At 34.8% G+C, this 17638-nt stretch overlaps 1 pseudogene; it reads right to left on the bottom strand.

Moving 5' to 3' along the window:
- Window positions 1-536: 536 nt before the first annotated feature.
- Window positions 537-16315, bottom strand: LOC131823621 (gametocyte-specific factor 1-like; annotated as a pseudogene).
- Between the last annotated feature and the right edge of the window lie 1323 nt (window positions 16316-17638).

Here is a 17638-nt window from a genome sequence, read left to right as displayed (position 1 = left end):
GTAAAATAATGCTAATTAGCATCATCAAAACAGGGATGCCTGGGTGGTTCAGTCAGTTAAATACCCAACTATTGATTTTGACTCAGGTGATGATTCTAGGGTCCTAGGATTGAGTCCCTCATCCGGATCCTTGCTCAGCAGGGAGCCTGCTTCCCCTTCTGCCTGCTGTTCCTCCTGCTTGTGCTTTCTCTTTCCTCTCTCTGACAAATAAATAAATAAAATCTTTTTTAAAATGTAAATTTTAAAATATGTAAAAATTTTTAAATTTTTAAAAATTAAAAAAAATTGAAACAACAATAACCTAAAATGTGAGAGGGAGAAGTAAAAGTGTAAAGTATGATAATTCTATGGAAGTTAGGCTGTTATCATTTTCAAATAATCTTACAAATGTTTAAAGTGGGGTTTTTTTACTTTTTTTCAGTTTAAAGATCACAGTTTATCTTTCTATAATTAGATCAAGAGAAAAAATGAAGACTCCACTGGTAGCAGGAAGAAGCAAGAGTCTTCTAGGGTCTGGCATTTGATAAGATAGATATTCACTTACTGTGCATTTCCATTGTTTTTCCATTGCAGAACATATAGTAGAGACTTGGGAATGTACATGCCTGAAGCCAGGTTACTCTTATGTTCCAGAACTATATTGCTTACAGGACTGTTGTTGCCACAGTATTTGGCTGTGACCAAGACCAATGGGTGCCAGTCTGTTCCCTCAGTCTTCATCACAAAGAGGACACTGCCATGTGCTCTCAGCCAGAGTTTCTTGTCCAAGGTTCCTGGTTTGGTTGACAATACTCTGCTCAATACAATCTTTATCATCACAGCTTGAGATATGATGGCTGATTTTAGCCCAAGGAACCTGACGGTGAATGTTAAAGGGATAAGTAGCAGATTTGTGACATCAAGATGATTCTTTCTGTACTTGATCAGATGATAAGGAAACCTGCAGACCTTGATCCAGTGGTTTTTATTATAGGGGCATTGTAATAGCCTCTAGAGTCCAGGGAATTGATGTGAGTTTCTTCTATGTTGAAAATGAAGGAGCTGAATACAAGTGCTCAGTGGAGACATGTTCTCCCCACAGTCATCTCTCTACATCTGTACCCCAGCAATATTCACATCTGGCCTAAGACATTTTACATAAGCCTCACAATAACCACAAGAAAAATATTAACAATAATTACTCAAAAGACCATTATAAAGAAGTGAAAGCACACAGATATCAAAGGATATTAAAACACATTTTAAAAAGACAGCAGTATAAGAAGCAAGGAACAACGGATCTACAAAACAAGCAGAAAACAATGAAAATAAGGGCAATAGTAAATCTTACTACCAATAATTACCTTAAATGTAAACAGATCAAATTATCAATTTGAAAGATAGAGAATGGCTGAAGGAATAAAAAAAGCAAGATCTAACAATATTCTTCCTATAAGAGGCTCACTTTAGCATTAAAGACACATAGACTGAAAGTGAAGGAATAGAAAAAGACATTTCAAGCAAATGGTAACCATCAAAAGGCAAGAGTAACTGTACGTATATCAGACAAAACAGACTTTAAACTAAAAATGGTATAATCAGGAAAAGAAGGTGATTATATATACTGATAAATGGATCAACACATCCAGAGGATATAAAATTTACAAATATTTATGTATCCAATAGCAGAGCACCTAAATATACAAAGCAAAAACTAAAGAGCCAAAGGAGAGATAAACTATGATATAATAATAGTTGGAGATTTTAATACCCCACTCTCAACAATTATCAAGAAATAATCAACAAGCAAACAACAAATTTGTATAATACCTTAGACCAAATGAACCAGCAGACACATATAGAACATGTTATCCAACAACAGCAGAATACACATTTTTTTCAAGCATATATGAATCATTATCTAGGATAGACCATATGTTAGACCACAAAACAAATCTTAGAAAACTGAAGATGAGGAAAACTGGAAAATTTACAAACTCAGGAGAATTAAACAATATTCTCTTGTACAACCAATGGATCAAAGAAGAAATGAAAAAGTTTCTTGAAACAAACAAATATGGAAACACAACTTGCCAGAATTTATGGGATGTAGTAAAAGCAGTTCTAAGGAGGAGGTTTATAATAATAAGCTTCTACACTAAGAAGAAAGAAATATCCCAAATAAACAACCCAATGATACCTTAAGAAACAGGGAAAGAACAAAGTGAACCCAAATTTAACAGAAGAAAGGAAATAATAAATATTAGAAAAGAAATTAAATAGAGAACAGAAAAACAATAGAAAAGACTGACCAAATAGTTTATTCTCTGAGAAGATAAAATTGACAAATCCTTAGCTAGACTAACCAAGCAAAACAAAACAAAGCAAAACAAAAACAAAGGACCAAAATAAACAAAATTATTAATAAAAAAAAGAGACATTCAACTGATACCACGGAGATTCAAATGCTCAGAATATGCCGACAATCTGGATGGCCTAGAAAAATGGAAAAATTCTTAGAAATATATTTCTTGGGGTGCTTGGGTGGCTTAATGACTATTAAGCATCTGCCTTCAGCTCAGGTCATGATCCCAGGGTTCTGGGATGGAGCCTCGTATCAGGTTCCTTGCTCAGCAGGGAGCCTGTTTCTCCCTCTCCAGTTACCTTGTGTTTGTGTTCCCTCTCTTGCTCTCTCTATCATTAATAAATAAAATCTTAAAAAAAAAAAAAAGAAATATACTACTTACCATGACTAAACAGGAAGAAATAGAAAATTTGAATATACTAATTACTAGTAAGGAGGTTGAATCAATAATCAAAAATCTCCCAATTAAGAAAAACCAGGACCAAATTGCTTCCCTGGTGAATTTTACCACTTAAAGAATAATAAATATCAATCTTTCTCAAACGCCTCCAAAAAATAAAAAAGAAAGCACACTTCCAAACTCATTTTACGAGAACAGCATTGTTCTGACACCAAAACCAGAAGAGGACACTGCAAGAGAAAAAAAAAAGTAACACCCACAACAAAAAAACATATCTGCAGACCAGTCATTATTCCTGATGAATAAAGGAAAAAAAATTCTTAATGAAATATGAGCAAATCAAATTCAGCAGGAAATTAAAAGGATCATTTACCATGACGAAGTAGGATTTATCCCTGTGACGCAAAGATGGCTCAACATAAGCAAACACATCAATGTGACATTAATAGAATGAAAGAAAATAATCATGTGATTATCTCAATGAAATTCAACATTGATTCATGATAAAAAAAAAAAAACTCCTAAAAAATTAGGCCTTGAAGGAATATATCTCAATATAATAAAGGCCATAAATGACAAGCTGACAGTGAGCATCATATTCAATAATGAAAGAATGAAAATTTTTCTTTTATGGTAAGGGACAAGACAAGGGTCCCCACACCTACCAATCCTGTTCAACATAGCATTGGAAGTCCTAACTATAGCATTCAGACAAGTAAAAGAAATAAAATGTGTCAGAATTATAAAGGAAAAAGTTAAAATTGCCTAATTTGAAGATGACATGATTTTATATATAGAAAATCCCAAAGTCTCAACTCAAAAACTTAAAGATCTAATCAATGAATTCAGTAAATTTGCAAGATACAAAATTGACATACAAAAATCACTGGTATTTCTATACACTAACACCAAAATTTCTGAAAAATGAAATGAAGAAACCAATCCCATTTACAACAGCATCAAAAAGGATAAAACACTTAGGAATGAATTTAAGTAAGGAGGGAAAAGATCTCTAAGCTGAAAACTATAAGACACTAATGTAACAAACTGAAGAAGATGTAAATAAATGAAAAGGTGTCCCATGTTCATGAATCGAAAGAATTAATGTTGTTAAAATATGAATACTTCCAAAAACCATCTGTAGATTTAATGCAATCTCTATCAAGAATCCAATGGTATTTAATTGGATAATCACATATAAAAGAATGAAGCTAGACCCATATATTATACCACTCACAAAAAATAACTTGAAATGGATAAAAGACTTAAATATAAGACCTGAAACCAGTAAACACCTAGAAGAAACTCTGAGAAGAAAACAGGAACAAAGCTCTCTGGCATGGGTCTTGGTAATAATTTTTTTGTATAAAATAACAAAAGCACAAGCAATAAAAATAAAAAATAAGCAAATGGTACTGCATCAAACTAAAAAGCTTCCACACAGCAAAAGATACTATCAATAAAGTGAAAAAACAATCTACAAAATAGGAAATATTATATGCAAACCCTGTATCTGGTAAGGGTTAATATCCAAAAAATACAAAGAACTCATAACAACTCAATACCAAAACAAAACAGAACAAAAGAATAAAGACAATTCAAAATACAGGAAAAGGACTCAAACATTTCTCCAAATAAAATACACATAAGGCCAACAGTTATGAAAAGATGCTCAACCTCACTAGTAATTAGAGAAATACAAATTAAAACCACAATGACTATTAGAATGGTCATCATCAAAAAGACAAAAGATAACAATGCTGGTGTGTATGTGGAGAAAAAGGAATCCTCCTGCACTGCTGATGGAATTGTAAATTGGTACAGCCACTATGGAATACAGGATGGAGGATACTCAAAAAGATTAAAAATTAGAACTGCCATATAATCCAGCAATCTCATTTTGGGATTATATCTAAAGGTATGAAAAACACTGACTTGAAAAGGTATCTGTGCCGCATGTTCATAGAGCATTATTTATAATAGCCAGAACATGGAAACAACCAACCAAAGTGTTTATCAATCAATAGATTAAAAAGTTATGGTATATATATTCAATGGGATATTATTCAGCCATAAGAGATAAGGAAATCCTACCATTTGTAACAAAAATGAATGGACCTTGAAGGTATTACAGTAAGTGTAATAAGTTAGAGAACAACAAATAACTAACTGGATGATCTCACTTCTATGTGGAATCTAAAAAAAAAAAAAAACAAAAGACAGGAAAAAAAAACCCTAATTCATAGAAAAAGAGACCAGATTTGTGGTTACCAAAGAGAGTAGAGGGAGGGAGAATCAGGGGAAAATGATCAAAAGGTACAAGCCTTCAGTTGCAAGATAATATACAACATATAATATACAACATAATGACTATAGGTAATACCACGGTATAATATACACAAAAGTTGTTAACAGAGTAAATCAACGGAAGGAGATGAATTATCTCTAAGAATTATCATAAGGAGAATTTTTTCATTTCTTCTTTCTTTTCTTTATATTGTATCTATACAAGAAAATGGATATAAGCTGAAGCTATTGTGATAGTCATTCCACAATATATGCAAATCAATAATGATGTTGTATACATTAAACTTCTATGGTGATGTATGTCAATTATTTCTTAAGAATACTGGGGCAAAAGGGAAAATTTTTTCTTAAGAGAATAGATGTTGGTATCACAGAGAACTGTTTTGACTATGTCTTTGATATTAACCATTTAAAGTTGTATATATTATTTAACATCTGCACTTGAGTTTCCTAACCTGTAAAATATATAGCATTTTTATTGTGTTACTGGGAATAGTAAATGAATAAATATATATAAAATGTTTGATATAGTGCAAACCTTCAACAAATGCTCATTTTCTACAAAACAACTTCCTCAAAATAATCTGCCAATACTGTATCTTTCTTTACAAAACAGTATCTTAATAATGGTGGTGAAAATTAATTTTCCAATCACATCTATAACTAAATTTTCTTCCAAAATAGTCTGGCCACAAACATGGATATGACTCTTCTTTTGAATCATGAAAAAACAAAGGTTTATTTGAGATGATCTTTTAGGTCACAAAATTATAATACTGTTTAATTTTAAATTTTTTTTGCTATAGAAGAGTCTGTCTTTTCAAATATAATGAACATTAATATATAGGTCACATAAATCTGGCATAGTGTTAATCTGTTTAAAATTTTAGGATTTTTTGTTACTATTCTTCAAAGAGATAGCTGATTATACTGAAGTTAAATGGAAACCAAATAAAGATTATGAAACTCAGTGAAATTCATGGTGAGAAAATGAAGAGACTACTGACACAGTCTAATCAAATGAGGGGTCCTCCTCACAGATAAGCAAAGCTAAGGGGTATCAGAGGCACTGGTCACTGTGTCTGCAACACATTAATTGAGGTTTGAAGTCACTGGGTCTATAGCCTTCTTAAATCCTACATCCAAGGTTTCTCAATATACATTTGACCCTCTTCCTCCAAAAAAGATTTAAAATAAATCCCAGGGGTGCCTGGGTGGTTCAGTGGATTAAGCCTCTGCCTTCAGCTCAGGTCATGATCTCAGGGTCCTGGGATCGAGCCCCACATCGGGCTCTCTGCTCAGCAGGGAGCCTGCTTCCTCCTCTCTCTCTCTGCCTGCCTCTCTGCCTATTTGTGATCTCTGTCAAATAAATAAATAAAATCTTCAAAAAAATAAATAAAATAAAATAAATAATAAAGAAAAAATAAATAAATCCCAGTTCCTGAGATGATATGCCATTCTTTATTTAATTTCATTACTGTTTCTCAGTTTGTGTGTGTGGGTGGGGGTGGTGGTTGTTGTTTTGTATGCCTGTGTTCCAACAGTACACAAAAGAGTCACTGATATAAACTGATAGAGGTAGTAGCCTTGATATCTCTGCTACTTATATTTCTGCTTCCCGCATTATAGAGACTCTCTCAACATTATGATTTAAGATTATTTTTAGATATTGTTAAAAAATAGGTTCATTTAGAGACACTTGAGAGATGCAAAACAAGAAGAATGAAATAAAAAAATACACCCTTCAATGCTGTTTGTCCTATCTTTCTAGACAATTTGGGATCTGTTATAACTCATCAGAGCCTTATAACCTAAACAAGACAAACATATTTGGAGTTTTGACCACCTCATAGCTACCAACCTGGGAAGTGCATGGAAAAAGAAGCTAGGAAAGCAGTGCTTTGCAAGTATGCATTTTTCCTTTAAGATACAGTCCCTTTTTCATTAGTTTCCACATCCCCTAGAGAAAAAAAAAAACAAAACAAAACGGGAGAAAGTCTAATACAATATTTGATTCAAATTTAAACCCATAAATCTGTCAGTTTGAATTGCTGCTTTTTTTCCAAAGGCATTTAAAACAATTTACTTTTCATATTGGCCGCAACGGACTATGATCTCAGCTTCCTTGAAAAGGGACTCTGTTAAGTCTGAGAGAATGTGGGTATGTGGCTCCCCCCAGCGGCCACTGGGAATGTCAGCACAGTTCGGAGAAGGGGAGAAAGTGATGCTTTGAATATCCCCTGCCAAGGCCCACTGTCCAATCTTCTTCACCACCTCCTAACAGCTGGTATGTATGTAAAGATGACATGAAAAACAGGTCGAGGTCAAATCCAGGAGGAGTTCCCTTGTGTAGAAAATCAAGTTAAAGTAACGAAAGTACCAAGATAAAATTTCCAAGAACTTCTGAATCTTCAGTAACACGGCTAAACTTGAGGGAGAAGAGATGGCCAAGGAAGAGAAAGGAGCAAGACTTTATCCCACACAGCATTTCTCTTAATAGTTTAATAGTTTCAGATTTGGAAAAGAGTAGAAGGAAAAAACCATAACATCAGGGGACAAGCTAATACCAGAATATTCAGAAGCTGCCATGCAATTTGGAGTGAAAACTGACACGATAAAAAACTTGAATGTACTGAATATATTCCAGCTGAGAGCCCACAATAACAGCAACTCCCAGGGGTTCCAGGCAGACACTCAGAGATTCACTGCATCAGAATCATCACAATTTCTCTGCCTCAGCCCAGGTTTCAACCATATCCCACATACAACATTGCCTTGACTCTCTTGAGGGTTCGACCTTCACAGCAGCCTCTAAATTGAAAGCACAGCTTCTGAGAAGGGAAAATGCTTTGGAATAAATATGGGCAGATATATCTGCCTTTCAAATTTTTAAGCCTCCATATTCGGCAGCGCCAGTGAACCCACAGGCACTGCGCACAGACAATTCACAACCATGGGGACTGCTCAGATAAGAACCAGGAGGGAGGCTAGGCTAACCCCTCCTACCAACAAGTCTAAGAGCTTGTTCCACCTCTTAAATGTGTTTCCTTCGCAAATTCATGCAAAAGAACTCCTCCTTGGCTTTGTCCCTTTTCTGGTCTGTTTTCTTCTATTTTTTACCTCTACCTGGCCTCTGGTCCCGAACAGTCACCTCTACCAGGTCACTTTCCTCTACCTCCAAACACTGTTCTTTTCTTTTCTGGGTTCAGAGCATGACTTCTCCATTTCCCTTAATCTTCTTCTAATGAACTTTCCTCAGCCTCCTGTTATTACTAACATGTGAAGCAATCTGTTAAGGGATAAATTACTGAAGAGGTTCTGCTACAAAGCATTACAGAGTCATAGAGCTTAGAGCCCCAAAGGGTCTCAAAATATAATGTGGCAGAGCTTTCAGCTTACAGGCTGTTAAGGTACCTCTTCAAATTTTTCAGATGCTGAAATTGAGGCTTAAAACAAGTAAGTGTCTTGCCCACTGATAATTACCTGGAATTTGCAGCTTCGTAAGACATAATATTTCCCATTATAAATACCACCTCTTACACATAACAACATGGAAAAAGTTTTGAGAAAAGGGTTAGGTTTTTTGTACTCATTGAGCGTTGTCACTTAAATAAGAAGCCACCTGACAACACTTACGCTTGAATCCCAGTATTAGAAACAATCTACTTTTTAATTATAACTATTTTGTCTTTTACATTCTTCCTTCTTCTTCTTCACTTCAATATGAATAATTAGCCCTTTTTTAGGTAAATGTCTCTTCTTTGGCTATTGTGTATGAACACAAATATGTTCTCATTTTAAGGTGTATTTTTTCACCTGCCAGCTGTCATTAAAAATTACATCTGCAAATAGCAAGCCTACCTCATGGTTTTTTATGTTCTGTTTTGCCCATGAAGGTTAATTGCAGTTCTGTTCCCATAGCTTCCTCACTGCAGTGGAGTTAACCATGGGTTTGCTGTGCTGGGAAAGGTTTATCAAAGGTCTGGAATGCAAAACAAGGGCAACAATAAATACCAATTAGACCCAAGCCCTCTGCTCCCACTGCCTGCACAGGCTGAAGAAGCAGACCCAGTTTGACTTCAGTGAGACGAGAGTCTCCTACAGCCACTGAAGAGGCTGGAGACCTGTTTCCAAGACAACGTTTAGATCACAGGTTTTCCTGCCTGATTAATATGATAACATGGACGGGCAAGGGAGCAGCATCTCGGGCCCTCTACCTTCTCAAAACGTCTTTTCTTGAGGCCTTGCAATTGTATCCGGCCTTAATTAACCAATTAGGAATATAAGCAATATGGAGTTTACTTTGTCACGGGCTAACAATACGAGAAACTGAAATTGGGACTTGGTTGAAGGACAAAGAACACCTAAAGCAAAATAAAAACATATACTTTCCAATTTGGACAGACTTTTGCATTTCTCACCTGTCTTATATATTTCCCTTTCTTAAATTATTTGCTTTTGAAAATGGAATAAAAAATATAGGTAGAGTTATCTAAGAGCATATATATGTAGTGATGTATAAACTATTCTTTCACATCAGGAAGATGGGATTCCCTTTAAAACACTCAGTTATTTAAATTAAACAGAAAATTGCTAGTGATTTAACCAAATCATTGAAATAGTGACACAAATACTAGCTACAGTGACCTCTAGTGTTCTAATGGCTAAAGAATTAACAATTGTAAAAGCTGCCTGCCCCATTCATTGCGATTAACAAATATAAAATCAAATTATAATTTCTGAAAATGAAAGAGCTCTAACCAGTAAGTCTTACTTTCTGGTTACCATCTCCATGAAAAGAATATAACAATAAAATTTGGGGTTCCTGGGTGGTTCGGTCGGTTATGCATCTGTCTGCCTTCTGCTCAGGTCATGATCCTAGGACCCTGGGATTAAGCCCCATATGCAGCTCCCTGCTCAGCAAGGAGTCTGCCTCTCCCTCTCCCACCTCCTGCTCATGCTCTCTCATTTTCTCTCTCAAGTAAATAAATCTTTTTAAAAAAGAATAGAACAATAAAATTAAATAATTTTAATTATTAACATTTCACCATCCTAATGTTGTCTTTAAGTTTCCAAACATTGCTTATAAGAATACATATCAATATACTTAACATCATATATTTTGTCCCATTTAGAGTGGTTATCAATTTTTTGTGATTTTAGAAAATATTTTGTTTCTTGACTCCCAATGTGGAAATCAGAAGTTATAAACAGAAACATCAAAGAATTTCTCACTGGAAAAGGGTTAAGCACTGACACTATCCTGAGTGCTTTCAGTGACACATGAGTTTAGCTTCGTCTTCCAAAACACAGGTCCTATTAGCCAACAAATGAGATCACTAAAAATAAAAATTTAAGTAGCTATGTAATAGCATCTAGGGAAAAATAACCTAAAATACAGAATTCTTGAAATTCTGCTGTTCAGATTCTAGTGCCCTGCAAGAGTGACAAATCTATCGATCTACTTCCGTTTGCCCTAAGATTAACCTGGTATGCGAAACAGAAATTGTATGACTAGGAGATATACTATTATGTCAGTTCTGATAACCTGGTAAGAATCCTGCAATTATGATTTTTCAGGAAAAAAAAAATTCTATCCACTCAGGTCCTACAAATTGATGAACGAAGATTCAAAATAAGAAAATAAGTGATTTACATTTCTCTTCTAAAGAATCCTATCCTCCACAAAGAAATAGTGACTGAAAACAAACATTTCTATAATGTCTTCATTTGTGTCTTTCATTTGATCTGTGGCAGGATGCTCTCTCATCTCATCTGTCCCATAAAGCAGGAGGCATAGTGATCTCGGAATAAGATGCTTAAGTGATAGGGATGTATAGGCTAAGTACTTGGAAAGTATGGAAGGGCCATACCTCATCCTTTGAAGAGGACACTAAAATCATTACCTCATATTTCATGAAACATTGCATTTTTCATCCTTTCAATCCTTTCACGCTTTCATTTATGCTACTGTTGTGAATGGAGACATACAGATGAGAGAAATGAAAAATTAGGAGTAATTAACCTTGAACTAGGACTGTTTTTTTATACACAGTACTTGCAACTATGTTTTTCACTTAGCTGTTAAGTCACTGAACGAAGTTCGATTTTTATTACTTAGGTATATTGGGATTTTAAAAAAGAGAGGGAAGAAATATGTATGTGGATAGATGGGGGAGCTTTTAAAAGGCACATAAATTGAAGATGAGTTCAGCACTCATTGAGACACTAAATCACAAGAAAAATTAAAGTCAAAAGTTGAAGAAAAATGAGTTTTCCTCGTTAAAGTTGATGAGAAAAGATCAGAATAATTCAAGAACTAAGCAAAAAAGCTATACTGGGGACAGTATAGTTACCAGTGATTCCCCCAAAAGCTAAACACCTATATAGCCCAGAAAAGAAGATCACAGAACTTATGATGATATCAGAAACTCCAGAAACTGGAAAAAAGACATTTCCTATACCTTTAGCAACTCTAGTGTAAGTTAAGATCATTCAAAATATTGTGATATTGGGGTCTCTGGGAATTGTTTGTTTGTATATTACCTGTTAACTTGATGCTTGTTATATTAAACTTCTTTTAAAGATTTATTTATTTATTTTAAAGAGGAAAAAGCACATGTGTGGAGAGGGGGAGGCAGAGAAAGAAAGACAAAGAATTCTCAAGCAGACTCCCCACTAAACACAGAGCCAATATGCAGGTCAATGCAAGGCTCCATCCCAGGACACTGAGATCATGACCTAGCTGAAATCAAGAGCTGGACACTTAAATCAACTGAGCCACCCAGGCGCCCCTATATTAAACCTCTTTTAAAATAAACTTGTAACAAGAATTCAAAAAATAGAAAGGTTAAAAAAAGTCTGGCCACTTATACTTCAAGACAAAATTGTGCCAAGAAGATGGCATCTCTTAACTATGAGACCTTCAAGTCTTCATGGGTCAGGTAAAAAAGTAAAGAGTTTATGCAATTCCCCCCCCCCATTTTTTTCCAAAAGATGAAAAATCCTTAAGTTGTTTTAAGTCAATTTTTAAATTAATTCTATAACCTTGAGATTCCATTTATTGTATAGTCATTTTAGTTAATATCACAAAATATATCTTGAAAATAACAAAACATTGATGAAGGAAATTAAATACACAAATGAAACACATCCTTTATTCATGACTGGGAAGACAATATTGTCAAAGTGTCCATACTACTGAAAGCAATCTATAGATTCAATGCAGTCCCTATCAAAATTCCAGTAGCATTTTTTTACAGAAATAGAAATTCTCTTTTTAAATTCCACAATTTTATGGACATTGGGGAGGGTATGTGCTATGGTGAGTGCTGTGAAGTGTGTAAACCTGGCAATTCACATACCTGTACCCCTGGGGCCAATAATACACTATATGTTACTAAAAAATAAAAAATAAATTTTTTTTAAAAACATGATGAGGCAAACACATTTCCTATTGTTTTCCCCTCCTTTTAATAAAACTCACTTTCTTGGAAAAAAAATTCCACAATTTATATGGAACCACAGAAGACAACAAATAGCTAAATCTATCCTGAGCAAGAACAAAGCTTGAGGCATCACACTTTCTGATTTCAAAATATGTTATACAGCTACAGTAATCAAAACAGTGTAGTACTGACAAAAAGACAGAACAATGGACAGAGAGCCCAGAAATAAAATCATGCATATACCATTGACTGAACTTGGATAAGAATACCAAGAACCAGCAAGGCGGACAGAACAGTCTTTTGAACAAATGGTGTTGGGAAACTGGATATCCATATGCAAAAGAATGAAATTGGACCCTTAACTAATACCAAATACCCACACACATTTACAAAACTCAAAATGGATTAAATACTTCAATATAAGACTTGAACACTTCAATATAAGACTAGCAGAAAACATAAAAGAAAAGCTTCATGACATTGGTCTTAGCAATGATTTCATGGACACAACACCAAAAATGCAAAAACATATGATCCCATAATTCCAGTTCTGGGTACTTACCCAAACAAATTAAAATCAGGATGTCAAAGAGATACTAACATTCCCGTGTTCATTATAGCACTATTCACAATCGCCAAGATGTGGAAACAACCTAAATGTCCATCAGAAAATAAATGGATAAAGAAAATGTAGTACCTACATACACTAGACTGCTATTACATCTTTTAAAAATGGGAAATTCTGTAATATGCAACAATTTGGATGAAACTCAAAGACATTGTGCTAGTAAAAAAAGCTAATAAAACAGCTACCGAAAGACAAATACTGCATGATTCCACTTACGTAATGTATTTACAATAGTCAAATTCATTGAATCAAAGAGTGGAATGGTGGTTGCCAGGGCTAATGAAGCAAAAAATGGAGAGTTACTAATCAACAGGCATATAATTTCAGTTAAGCAAGCTAAATACAGATCTGTTACACAACATTGTACTAGTAGTTAACAATAATGTATTTCACACTTAAAGATTTGTTAAGAGGTAAAACTCATAATTAATTAAGTTTTCACCATAATAAAATAATTTTTTAAAAAATCATTCTTGAAAACATTAGAGAATATAAAGGATATGCTAAATCCCTATCTATAAAAATATTAGTCAAATTATAATCATAAAAACACTTAAAATATTTTGCATTACCACTATTCTTGTAATCTGATGTGAATGATATCACTGAAGAATGTAAATGATTTGTTCAAGTTGTTTCATCTGTCATTTTTCTATTTACATGGAGAATTGAAGAATGCACTAGTTATTGTATGGACATATAATATCAGGCCTTCTGTGCTCCATTTATATCCTATGTCTAAACAAATTCTTCTCAAAATATCTATTCCTCCTGAAATATATTGTCTTTTAAATGAGGCTAATAATACCCACTTCGCTGGGATTTTTTTTTTTTTTTTTTTTTTTTGCGCTGGGATATTTTTATCATTAAACATGACAGCAGTCACACAGTGCTTGAATAATTCCTAACACAAAATAGGCATATAAACACTGATATTGATTCCACTTTTCAAAAACAACATACTTTGACTACAATACTGCCTAGTTTATGGTCCAGATGACATTTTTTGTAAACTTCACCAGATTCCTACAACTTCTTAATTAAGGTTTTACTTTGGGGTGTTTCCCTTTTATCCCTGAGTTTTATTTAATTTTTAATCAACTTTATTGAGGTATGATTTATATAAAATAAAAGGTTTCCATTTTAAGTATACATTTTGATGCATTTTGGCAAACATGCACAGCCATGTAGCCACCACCACAGTCAAGATATGAACATTAACTAGGAATGGAATTGTGGATCCCACAGTTACTATATATTTAACTTTACATGAGATTGTCAAATTGATTTCCAAGTGATTATTATCATGTTATTCACCAGCACTGTATGAGAGTTCTGTGTGCTTTCCATCTTTGCTAACACTTTGTACTGTTGGTCTTTTTATTTAGACATTCTAATAGATGTAGAGTGTTATCTCTTTGTGGTTTTATTTTTTTTTAAAGATTTTATTTATTTATTTGACAGAGAGAGATCACAAGTAGATGGAGAGGCAGGCAGAGTGGGGGGTGGGGGGCGGGAAGCAGGCTTTCCGCTGAGCAGAGAGCCCGATGCGGGACTCGATCCCAGGACCCTGAGATCATGACCTGAGCCGAAGGCAGCGGCTTAACCCACTGAGCCACCCAGGCGCCCCTGTGGTTTTATTTTTGTATTTTCCTGTTGATTATTCATGTTGAGCATCTTTTCATGTGTTCATTGGTCATTCATGTATCTTCTCCTTTTTTGAAGTGTCTGTTAAACTCTTTTTCCAGCCTTTTAAAGGGGGTGCCTGGGTGGCTCAGTGGGTTAAGCCTCTGCCTTCAGATAAGGTAAAGATCTCAGGGTCGATTGCAGGGTCCTGGGATCGAGCCCCGCATCTGGCTCTCTGCTCAGTGGGAAGCCTGCTTCCCCCCTCTCTGTCTGCCTCTCTGCCTACCTGTGATTTCTCTCTCTGTCAAACAAATTAATAAATAAAATCTTTAAAAAAAAAAACTGTTAACGTTTTAAAATGAACGTTTTAAAATGATTCCTTCTTAATACCTAGGACAAGACTGATGAAAGCATCTTCCTTTATGGTGGTTCCGGTGTAAAAAGCTCCTGAGTCAAATTTAAGATTAAATATCTGAGGGGACGGATGGAACAGTGCAGTAAAGAGCAAGAGCACAAAGAAAATATTGAGAGTTGAATGCAAAGAAAAGCTTTAGGCAGCAAACACAACCTAGTTGGTGGTCAGGAGCATCAGGAAGGAATTAGACTTTAAAAATTGGCTAAGAAGAAATTTCAGAACAAAGGCTGAACTGTGAGTGTAAGGTAAAGTTCTTCTATGAGATACTGAGGGTTTTTGAGAAATCAAAGAAACTTTAAAAAGTCAAAGAAGATGGGACAGATATGAAATTATCACCTTCATAACCTTCCATTTTGTTGTTGTTTTAGGTTTGGTACTTTTAATATGCCAAGTTGACACTGACTCTCTGTTCTGAGAAATCAGCCTCTAGTTAACAGAGCAGGAGATGGAGATCAGGAGATAGGACATTTTCTCTGTGATATGTTTGTAATTAACGGCTGCAATCTTGCCAAAATGCTTCATCTTTTTACATCTCAATTTTCCCCAGCAATTATATAGAAAGACTTTGAATTAGAGAAGGCATATCCTTAATCTTTTATACAAGCAAAAGCAAACAAGCAACAAAACAATCTGTGTTGATACCAATGAGCCCCAGAAATCTTCACAGAAACTTCCATGAATGCTAAAGATTATTCATAGTTGTGTTAGATATGGGACCTCACCACAGAAACTGTGAGAAACATTTTCTTTATAAAAATTTAATAATATGTGTGAAGTGAAAGATGCAACCTTTAAGAATCTCATCCAAACATGCCTGCCTTTGGCACTGCCACATCAGGAAAACAGAGGTGTGATCACAATGCACTAGCTTCCTGATTCCTTTTTTTTTTTTCCTACTACATCTTTGGATGTAGTATTCCTATGAGCCTTCCTTAGTTAAAAAAAAATTTTTTTTTTTACAATGACTTAGGGAATGTGGAGGAGATATCCTTACAGCCTATTTGCACATGTCTCTCAGCTGCCTTGAAGAAATACATCAACATTCACCTCTGAAGAAATGGTTTTCATAGGGTCTCTTTTTCAGCAAGTGCATGTGAATGCTCACTCTGGATCCTGCAGCAGCGAGCAAGGCTTGTCTTGGTTTCATATCACATCATTTTCCTTTTAGAGCAAACATGCTAGTACCATTGGCTGGCAGAAGAGAAAGCAAGAGCTCTACAACTTATTTCTCTTGATATTTTCACTTATATTGTGTCTGCAGTGAATTTTTATACCATAGATATTTATTTCCAGATTAGGGAGAAAGGAAAGACCTAAATTACTATCATTTCTCTATGAAGTAGACAACAAAAATATGTATCTTAAAACTTAAAGTTAAAAAATCATTTGCTTGTTCAATAAAAAAATAAACGGAACTGAAATAAAATAAAAATAAAAAATAAATTGAAATGTAATGATAACATTAAAAAGGCAATTTAGAAATGAGAAAACCCAAAAAGTTAACAAGGAAATGAAGAGAGGCTCAATGTCATTATTAATCAGAGATATACCAATTAAAACCACAGCAAAATTTCAGTCTACACCCTAAAAACTAGCAAAAATTATAAAGCAATAGAAAGCCACACGTTGATGAGAATGTGATGATATCTGAAGAGTGGACACTGTTCATAGAAGCTGTCGGGCACCCCGAAGAACAGTGCGCTGGCAGTATTTGGTGGAATTAAGGATTTACCAGCGTATGAAGCCCACTGAAATTTCAGAAGCTCTATAAATGGAAAAATATGACAATGTTCACTAGAGTGTTGCTGGTGGTGATAAGAGAAGTGAAGGCTGCCGGCATATCCTTCCTTGGGTAAGTGTTGGATAGATACAGTATGGTGGACATTATAGAGTATTAGGCAATAGTTAAAAGGAACACAGCAGATAGAGCCTTGGTAGGGGTGGCAGGACAGGACCAGGTGGGGCAGGGAATGTGCAAAGAAAAATGATAGCAATAGCACAATACCATGCGTGTGAATTCTTTAAGAAAAAAAATGTACACCTTGGGGTGCCTGGGTGGCCCTGTCAGTTACGTGTCTGCTTTCAGCTCAGGTCATGATCTCAGTGTCCTGGGATGGAGCCTCATGTCTGGCTCCCTGCTCAGTGGAGAGTTGGCTTCTCCCTCTCCCTTTCCCTCTGCCTCTCTCCTCTGTTCATGTTCTCTCTCTCTCTCTGATAAATAAAAACTTGTTTAAAAAAAGATGTAAATGTTAACAATATACATTTAAAGGAATCCATATGTTCAAAAGGATAGATGCTAAATATACGAAAATGATTGCTCAAAAGAAACAGGTATGTAAATGGGAAATGAAAATATAAACCAATCAACAAAGAGAGAGAGAGAGAGGATTTATTTATTGAACGCTGGTAGATAATTTAAGACTAAATATATATTTATATATATATATATATAAAATCAAAAAAGACAGAG

This window comes from Mustela lutreola, chromosome 1 (genome assembly GCF_030435805.1).
Source record: "Mustela lutreola isolate mMusLut2 chromosome 1, mMusLut2.pri, whole genome shotgun sequence".
Classification (NCBI taxonomy): domain Eukaryota; kingdom Metazoa; phylum Chordata; class Mammalia; order Carnivora; family Mustelidae; genus Mustela; species Mustela lutreola.
Note: the sequence above shows the minus strand (reverse complement) of the source record. Positions and strands in the feature narration are given on the sequence as shown.